This window comes from Varroa jacobsoni, unplaced genomic scaffold (assembly GCF_002532875.2).
Source record: "Varroa jacobsoni isolate VJ856 unplaced genomic scaffold, vjacob_1.0 scaffold_17, whole genome shotgun sequence".
In the NCBI taxonomy this organism is placed as follows: Eukaryota; Metazoa; Arthropoda; class Arachnida; order Mesostigmata; family Varroidae; genus Varroa; species Varroa jacobsoni.
Window position 1 is genome coordinate 61598 of NW_019212919.1, and position 9125 is coordinate 70722.

At 42.6% G+C, this 9125-nt stretch overlaps 1 protein-coding gene across 3 annotated transcripts in view; it reads right to left on the reverse strand.

Moving 5' to 3' along the window:
- Nucleotides 1-5088, reverse strand: part of LOC111272125 (neuroligin-1) — a 58745-nt gene extending 53657 nt beyond the window's left edge. For all 3 annotated transcript variants that reach the window (XM_022853778.2, XM_022853627.2, XM_022853406.2), the window contains exon 1: nucleotides 3968-5088. The gene's annotated coding sequence lies outside the window, so the exon portion shown is untranslated. The remainder of the gene's footprint in view (nucleotides 1-3967) is intronic.
- Nucleotides 5089-9125: the final 4037 nt, after the last annotated feature.

The window sequence follows — 9125 nt, forward strand, 5'->3', positions numbered from 1 at the left end:
TTTTAGGATGAGTTGGCCGTGATATTCGAACTAAAGACGAACTAAAGTAGTCCAAAGTCCTTTCAAGCCCTGTGAGAAAGATCAACATAGCATCGGAGACGTTGGCTGTACAGTGGACGACAACAATGTTAGACCATGTAATACGATTTCGACGTCCCGTTGAGCCATGTGTTCTAGGCGTAGGGTATGATTAAACTGTAAGAAATTGTTAAGTATTTTTTTTGTTCTACGTTATCCTTTTTCGCTTGACCATTACATCAGCTATGCTGTATGAGAACTATGACAGAGCAAATGGAAAGCAATGCATCGCTTTGTTACAAGCCGTCGCAAGGAAAGCTGGCAGCATTCCGGGGCTCTTGGTGACAATGTACGGAAATGGATCCATGGCATATTCATCGAGACATCGAGGCTCATTGACTGGAGGACACTCGCCACTCAATCGTCCTTGTGGACGGGGCGCCAAAAGGACATGATGTGAAGGCCTATACATTGCGTCATTTTGTAACACGTGACCGTCTATCAGAGGCTGGGCGAAAGGCGAAATATGAACTGTCGCAAAAGAGCCGTGTGAAAAGAGAGAAAACTCTTTTGGCTTGTATTACATTGCATAGCACCGCGAAGTCCGCCCCCGTACGCTGGTGTTATTTCAGTGGCACCTGCCTATCTATGTCACATCGCTACGTCTGACAAGCATCAATAGCGGCTAGCAGGTTTAATGATTCGGTTCCAATAATGGTGACTTAATCAGCGGGTAAAGCAAACAACTCGAGACAGAGCGCTCAAAAGGTGGGAAAACAGTATATGCACAGAAATCGGCCCGAAGTACATGGCGTTCGAGGGGCGAGTTGAGCTTACATATTGTGCGCGCAAGCCCGTTTCAAGAGCTCGAAAAATAGGTACAGCGAATGGCTCCAGACTAATGTTCACAAGCACCCATTTTTTTCCGAGACTAAACGCCGTAAGAGTGCTGTGTCGTTTTTAGAAGTACTTCCGGATACGAGATGAAATATGGGCGCGTCAAGGTGCTCCGAATGTAACAAATATTTGCTAAAGAAACATTCAGAGATCCACACTAAGTAACTGAAACGAGCAAAAAACAAGCGCCAAATTAAGTATTGGACTACAAAAGTGACTAGACCAATGGGTTTTTGTGTACAATACAGTAGACTGCTGCTAGGACGCAGCTAGGTTAGATCCAGACAACCTGTAATAAAAAAGGTAGTATACGAAGTCACTCTGGGGTCTTTGTTGTTCGATTCTTAATTTTTTAATTTTTTCTAGTAATGATACATCATCTAGTCGATATATTATAAGAGTAAATGTTATCGTGACTATAAGCTTTGGTTGTAAGCTTGCTGGTATTGTTTGGATAAATGCTCGCCTTAAAAGTGAGTCACATTTATATTTCAGAACGGAGACAAGTAACTCCTAATTTGCAGACTGTAACCCTTTCTTTGGTTAAGCACAGAACACGAAGAATCTACATACAACAGTTCAGAGAATTAGTGATCTCAGAAAAATGACTCACGCGACTCAAATTCCTAATGCGTCACCTTCCTTACTTCTGAAAATAAAATAGTGGGGAGATTAGCGGAGACAGGGGAAAAGCTTACGAAAATGTAGTCTGACGTTTTTTGCTGGACTTCAACATTTAACACCTCGGTACCGCTACGTTATCTATCGAGCTCATCGTGTCATATCGCCCAGCCGATGTCGCTGCACATTGCTAAATTAGACAAAATATGTCAGATACTTCGTATCAACGTGAAAGCCATTTGAGGCGCTGGAAAACATATCTTGATCCTTAGAAGCGCAGCCACCGGCGTACCACACACTGAGCTAACTCGCACCTGTGTGACGTTTACAAACTACTGGGTTCCGACGCGGTTTGCAGCACCAGAAATATACACCATCAATGGGAGTTACCAATGGTTAATCATACAGCTCACGAGCCCACACAAGTGGCTTTACATGTCCCAGTTGTTGTTGGCACAGACACACATGTGCAGCCATCTCAGTGGTGATAAGACAATATTCCCAGCCTATCCGCATTGCTTCTTTCCACGGGTCGCTGCCTCGCGCGCCTCCAAAGAAGACGAAAAGGTTCAAGTCCACTAACGCTTACTAGGGGTAACAGTGCGATCTCAAAAGCAAGCGGAGTACTTCTCCAACCGCGATGACAGCACCGGGATCGTTCACCTCAAGGTTTGAGCAGGCAGCCAGCCGGCCGGCCGAAGGGAGCTTCAGTAGCCCGCAGACGTACAAAGCACATTTGGGGACTATGCCACAACATGTGAACGTCCCCGCACCCTCCGTCCCCACACTTTCACTCTTTATAACTTTCCTCCTTGCCTTCGACTCGGTTCTCTTTCTCCAGCTATTTCGTCCTCTCGTTTTGAATTTCAGCTTCCCTGTCACCGTTCGCGCAGGGGGGTGACAGGATGGTGGCTTCTGATGGGACGGGGAGACAATACACACGTGACTTAACGCATGGCCTTCAATGGTACAACAAAGTGCCACGGATTCGAATACCTTACGTTACTCGAAAGAGGGTTCGCATTGGTGAAGACGACTCAATCAGTTTAAACATCGAAAGGAAGACAACTGTTTATTTGTAGCGATATAATATCTTGAACATTGGAATAGGTTGATTTATGTTCGCAAAATTCATGGAATGCATAGATAAATAGAATTGTGGTACTGAAGCCTTTGCAACTAACTAACGTCACAAAGGTTTCACAAACTAAAAGTACAGAATTGTTTGATGAGATCTCTGGTTGAGAAAAGCAAATTTATTTTTCATGCTGTACTTTGCTCAACACTGCTCATATCCTAACAAGCAAAATGCCTATCAATTAGCCCATTTATTTCCAGCTACCTTATGGGAGACCCGTTTGGGTCACGTGTATCATGTGTAGTTCTCATCTGTACACTGCTTTATTTCTGAACATAGGTTTAGTGTTTTACGTTCGCTAAGCCCGTCGCGCACTAGTGCAAAAAAATATTGTAAATATTAGTTTATCCTCTTTAGGTAAATCATTTGGCATCATTAAGCAGTTATGAAAAAGCTAAACATCCGACTTAGCAACCTGAAAGACTGTCAGGGGGGCAGAAGATATTGGAAGAGCAAAATTTGTTCTGAGCGTACGTCTTTCGGATGTAACAATAATGCAAAAAAGGCAGGCCAAGCTTCGTTGCCTTCTTTCAGCTACTCAACGACGGTACGTTTCGACCTGACGGCATTATTCGTGTTGCACGCAAGGGATTGTGATTTGGTCGTATGCGCATAATGATCCGTTTCCCTGTCAGGAGGGAGGACTTCGTGGAAACCACATCCATTCAGAGTCGGGGGTTGTCCACTGCAAACCCATTAATAATTTATGTCCTGGTAGAATTGTTTGTAAACATACGATTCCCATGCGTTCAAGGCTGGAATTGCTTTTAAGAGAACTTGACCTTTCAATCTGTCGAGTTCACGATTTTTGCTGAGGTATAGTCATTTATTCTATATCTCCCCTTTTCTTGAAAATGTTTTTTATATTATATATTGATAAGATGATTAGAAATTGTCTCCATACCCGTCCTTGATATTTTGACATCTATCTTAATAATTATTTACCTTTGCTATATCTTAAATTCGCAGATGTTAAAGTACCTAATGCAGTTATGTGATAAGTAAGGATCTTTAAAGTTATACCTAATTTTAAAAATTTTTCGTATCGAATCGCCTTCGTATTGTGACAATTTATGATGATTTATTAGCTTTAGTGTCGAGCTTCTGTGCTGGCGCCAGCTTAATTCGACTAAGCCTATTGTAGTCCAAGGTAAAGGAAGGCAGAAATGATGATAGATTACCTGGTACGTTTAGATATAAGAGGACCATTCTTACGGAAGCATTTTGTGAATATTTTTTTTCTATTGTAATGGGAGTCACTATTAATATTGTGTTTGTTTGTATAGTACTAACCGTTATCAATGAGTGTTGACGTACGTTGTCGTAATGCTGGTATCAGTACACGCGTCGCAAAAAATATCGACAACATCCTTAATTTCGGTCACTTACGATGCTGTATACGAGATACACTGTGTATCATTAAAGTCTCATCACAAAGCACATGAATCAATTTCTTAGTATTATTACTATTCCTTAAGAGAATGCCCTTCAACGCCAGTATCTGTAAGGCCAACAATACCCGTTGTATAGATTGGTTCACAGCTGTTGTATTCAATAACAGCGCTATGGACGCCACAAGATACGCAAGCAATATAATAACAATTATATTTATTGACCGGATCTCTGCCTCATTGCTTGGTCACTATGTGTGTATGTGTTTACCGGCTGACTTTTACTCACTGGATTGGCTGACCAAGCAATGTTCTGTTTATTTATACATCACACAAAGCGTCTCTTACGCACGGTTATTCGCACACTTTCGCCTGCTGTCTCACTGTTTTGCCTCTGTTTGTTATTATAATCGTTGCCACTAATTATATTGGATTCTGTTGCTCGCTATTACAGCAGGATACATACGTAAACCCGGCCTCGTTCGTTCTCAGATCCACTCAGACAGACAACCTATACACAACGATTGGCTCCTTACATTGTTTCGGGATGAGATGTGCGTTCGCCGGCGTACCTTTCAACGAGTGGAAAATGATGAAAAAAATAACTGTTCACGCCGCCACACTGGTCACAAAACAACGTCAACTATAGTATAACAGATCGTCTTTTTTTATGGCACGTTATTGAATTTACACAGATGGTTGGAACCAAACAAACAGTAGATTAAAGCGGATCACGGCTACTTTGTCCCATCAATAGAAACGGTAGCGGTATGGCCTTCCAGTTCGCAACAGTTTCACCATTACACTCGCGTATATTTTGCCGCTAAGACAGCTTCTTCAGAGAAGGGAATTGATCAAATTTTTCATCCCCTCTTAATTATCCGCAAACTCCAGACAGTGTAAAGGAGTCTAGACGTTACCTATGATGACGAAGCACGGGGTGAATCCCTGACGCGGCCACCACTCCGCCATGCATTCCTGCCTCTTTGATAACCGAGAAATGCTGTGCAGCATGGGCCGGGTTTCAAGTTGCCTTCTGCCGTTCATTTTCGACCAAGGTCTTGAGGAGAATGGCCCTGGAAAGGGTCGTCCTGAGAAAGGGTACTACTGGAGCAAGCAACGAAACCCGTGTAGTGTGAGTGCTAAGCAGTTAGCGGGACGATGGGACGCCTCTTCCTCTCTCAGTATGTGGATTAAAACTCGTTCAGTGCTACGAACGGTGCCACAGTGACGTAGGCAAGCCTACAGGGACTCAACTGGGTTCATCTCACCGTTTAGCTGTTAGTTAACATTGTTTGAAAGTTAGTGTGAGCATCGTGCTGCATGTTCCGTCTTTTCGTAGGTCACCGCTTTTGTACGGACCTTAGCCTTGACGCAGGCCACAGACATTTAAATTTCCTTTGTTTTGTAGCTGGGATCCCCTTAGGGATGCGAATTCACTGACTTTCTATCATTGAGTTTCTGATGCCTATCAACATTTTTGAGACTGCGGTCAATGGGACCGAGCAGTCGTTAGCGATGCATGATCAGATAACGGATCCGTTTTCAGTCTGTCTATAGAACTGATAAGAGGAAAAAAGGGTAGGAAATAAGCCGGCCAAAAAATGAAAAAGCGAAATCGTCATTTGTTGCGTTTGCTTTGCTCAGACCATCTGGGAGTAACCAGCGAAGTCAAGTAAGCCAGTTCACGGTTACTGTCGACAGCCTTCTACGCCACGCTGTCCCCGGCAATGGCCGTAACCTATCATAATCTATCCTTTTGTTGGGTTTTGAACATCAGACACATCTGTCGATTACCCGTTGTTGCTGCTGCTTTCGGTCACTCTTGTTTCATATATACAGGTATATGGTGGACTGTTGCGTAACGAAGGTATAGTAGTAGACAGTATATAGCAAATAAAATGTGAGTGCATGTCGGCGCCTACGATTTTTTCGCCTCGTTCCTTTTTTGCTGGGAAAAAAAGCTGTTCATGAGGTGAACTTCGGTATCAGCGAAGATGTAAGAAAAACTACGAAGAAAAGATATAGGAAAAACAGCAAAAGGGAAACGAAGAGACAAAAAAAGGGGCGCACCAAAGCAGAGACAACGTCGCTGGTAACAAACGGAGCATTGGATGGTTTCACTAAATTTGGCCTGATTGGGCTATTCCCGTTTCGTTGAGTGCACTTTTTGCGCCATCTGTGCAACGCATAACAGTCGAGATCTTTGGGTACACATTTTTTAGCGGCCTAACTCACCTTCACGCGTTGCTAGGACATGCCAAGGAGCCGCTGCAAATGGCCCTAACGAGAGAGAATCGCAAACTTGGGATATCCCCTTTGGCCCTCATGTAGGTAATGGTCTGTCATGATGGTCATATGTGCTGGTTGTAAACGTCGGATACAGAATCGCTTTTGCCAGTCAAGAACGACGGTACACACTGTAAAAGCTGATAGCAAAAATCGATGCAGCTATAGGCGATGCCTTGCCCAAATGCAATGTTCCTTTTTAGCAAAAGAATTACGCGTTGTACAATAAACGCTGGTGAGATCAAAAAATTTTTTTCCGATGCTTGGCTTTGTGTGATCGTTCAGACGGTCACGGAATAAGATCGTTCAGGATTGGTTGAGTTAATCTATAGAAAACGGGCAAAGCATCATTTATGTTATTTATTCGGCCTCGATTGACGAATGGCATTGCGCCTGCTTACGCTACGTTAAGAATTAGCTTGATAATTCGGTAAGTTAAAGCATTGAAGCCCGCGTAATCGCATAATATTGCCTTAGAAAAAACAAAGCACCTAGAGGTGAGCATAGATGGTCACGCTCCTTTAACGCTGATTCTTGTATAATGACATATAACCAGTATTCTGTAGCTTCGACCTTGGAAAGCACTAATATATAAAGGCCCAACAGAAAACGCACAAACGGCCTCTCATCAAGTAGGTTAAGACCAACCACTTAGAAGCCTAGGTAGGGTAGCAGGCACAGGCTATTTAGCATTACAATGGTTACGTTTATTCAACAGTTGGTAAACGTGCGCAGTCTTGCGTGCGAAATGGAAGTTGGGCCGTTGCTAGTAGTTTTATGCTAAAGTTAAGGAGCACACTGTGAGACTCACAGTGATATCACCAGCGCTACAGAAGTAAGCGATGCTTTGTTTCTCTAAGAAAAAATCTTATGGTGGATTCTTTTATGATATTTTCGTAGATTGATTGTGAGTCCTGATTATCTGCGTAACTAAGTCCTATCAGACACCTCCACCGACAAAATGCTCTAGAGAGGTGGAATAAAGGTGATTTTCGTCCTAGAAACCCAATTTTGTCTTTTTCTAGTCATCGACAACGGCAGAAAGGAAAAGTTCATATGCATTTTAAGCTAGAAGTTATTACTTGTGCTACGCGTCTTTTATGGAAATTAGTTATTACAGCATTACGGTTATTAGCGAATTTATTTGAAATAAGAAATAAATAGAGATATGTTATAGGAATCGGTACGTGACAATATGTTTGTCAACGTTTACTGCTAAAGGAGTCAGTATTATTCAAAGAGATTTTTGGACATTAAGTACAATGACCTAAATAGAATTTATCAGTTAGGTGTGGCTTCTAAGATACTATATAATATGTTGCTGTTTTTGGTGCTTTCCGAGGCGGAAGAGAAATATTTACCGCAAATATCGAAATTTTAAGAGCGCGTTTTTTGCCTTTATCTCAGTGCCTTGAAATCTGCTCCTGGTTATGACGTCGACGGAGGTCGCGTACTACAATTTAAACTGTTGTTTGAAATATCCAATGGTTGGTCAATATGAACGTAATAATAAATCAAAGACAGAACATCATAAGTGGCATAAATCTTTGAGCTCCTATTTACCAATCGTGTTCATCTATAATATATCGGGAACGTCCCGAAACTTGTTCGATTAGCAACAATTTAACCAGATGACGCTATTGACGATGATGACAAACATGCAATTACGGAGCGTGAAATTTACCACTTGTTGCGTTCGAAATAATTCAGGGGTAATCAACCTATAAGGACGAAGCAATAAACGTCGGAACAAATTTGAACTAGCAATGGAATCTAAGCATTACATTTCCTATGAAGTATTTCCCACCAGTATCTCTCATAAATTACCAAGTTCATTCGACCGATTTCAGAACGGTACAGCGGACCACTGTCGCCACTCTCGATGCCATCCGACTATACTATACACTGCGCTTGACTGCCCTTCAACGAAGTCTTCTGTCTTCTACACTCTACTGCTTGACACGGGTGCACGCTTTGTCTATGCATTCTATTTAAGGTCGTCTAAAGCAATCTGTTTTAATTTAGCCTACCTAATAACCTGTTCTCGAATTTCTCCCCACTCTAGCCTGTCTCTACAGGCCTAGTAGTTTGGATTGTCGCCTTGAACCCCCTGATTCAACGGCGTCTATTCTATTTTCTAAGCGACCCTGAGTTATTTAGTGCTGCGTTAGTCGCGTGGAAAATGAAGAATGTAAGGTGAGATCGGTAGTAGCTTAAAACAGCGCCAAAGACGCGCTTTTGGGCGGTAATGTTTCATACAGGAGATTTGGCTAAATTATCATCTTTTCCCTAAGGCTCTCAGCATTCAGGCTTTCTCTCCGAAGGACATAGCTGCCCCAACACTCGCACGTTTTCGCGTTAACTGCGTCGCCGCTCCGAAAACGAGTCGTACTAGATGCACTGAATGCAAGTGGACATCAGTCTGATCGTTATGATCATCGAGAATAACGCTATTATTATAGTGTGGATGCTCTATGTACATTTATGTAAAGAAAGAGGAGCTTTTAGATGAAGGTGAGCAGGGCAGATAGAAACACAGGACAGAAGAGAGGTGAGGGCAAACGGCAGTTTGATGCTGAAAAACGTGTCAGAAGTGGAGATAGTTTTGTTTGGTACGAACTTGGATAGCACGTACACGGGCAAAGATAATTTGATAACATTTGAGCATTTGACGAACAGCTTGATAGAATATCCAGGTCCCTTTGTCATAGGCAGGACGAGTGCAAATGAGCCTCGGAAAGAAAAACTCAGCATGAGTCTATCGCTGCGAA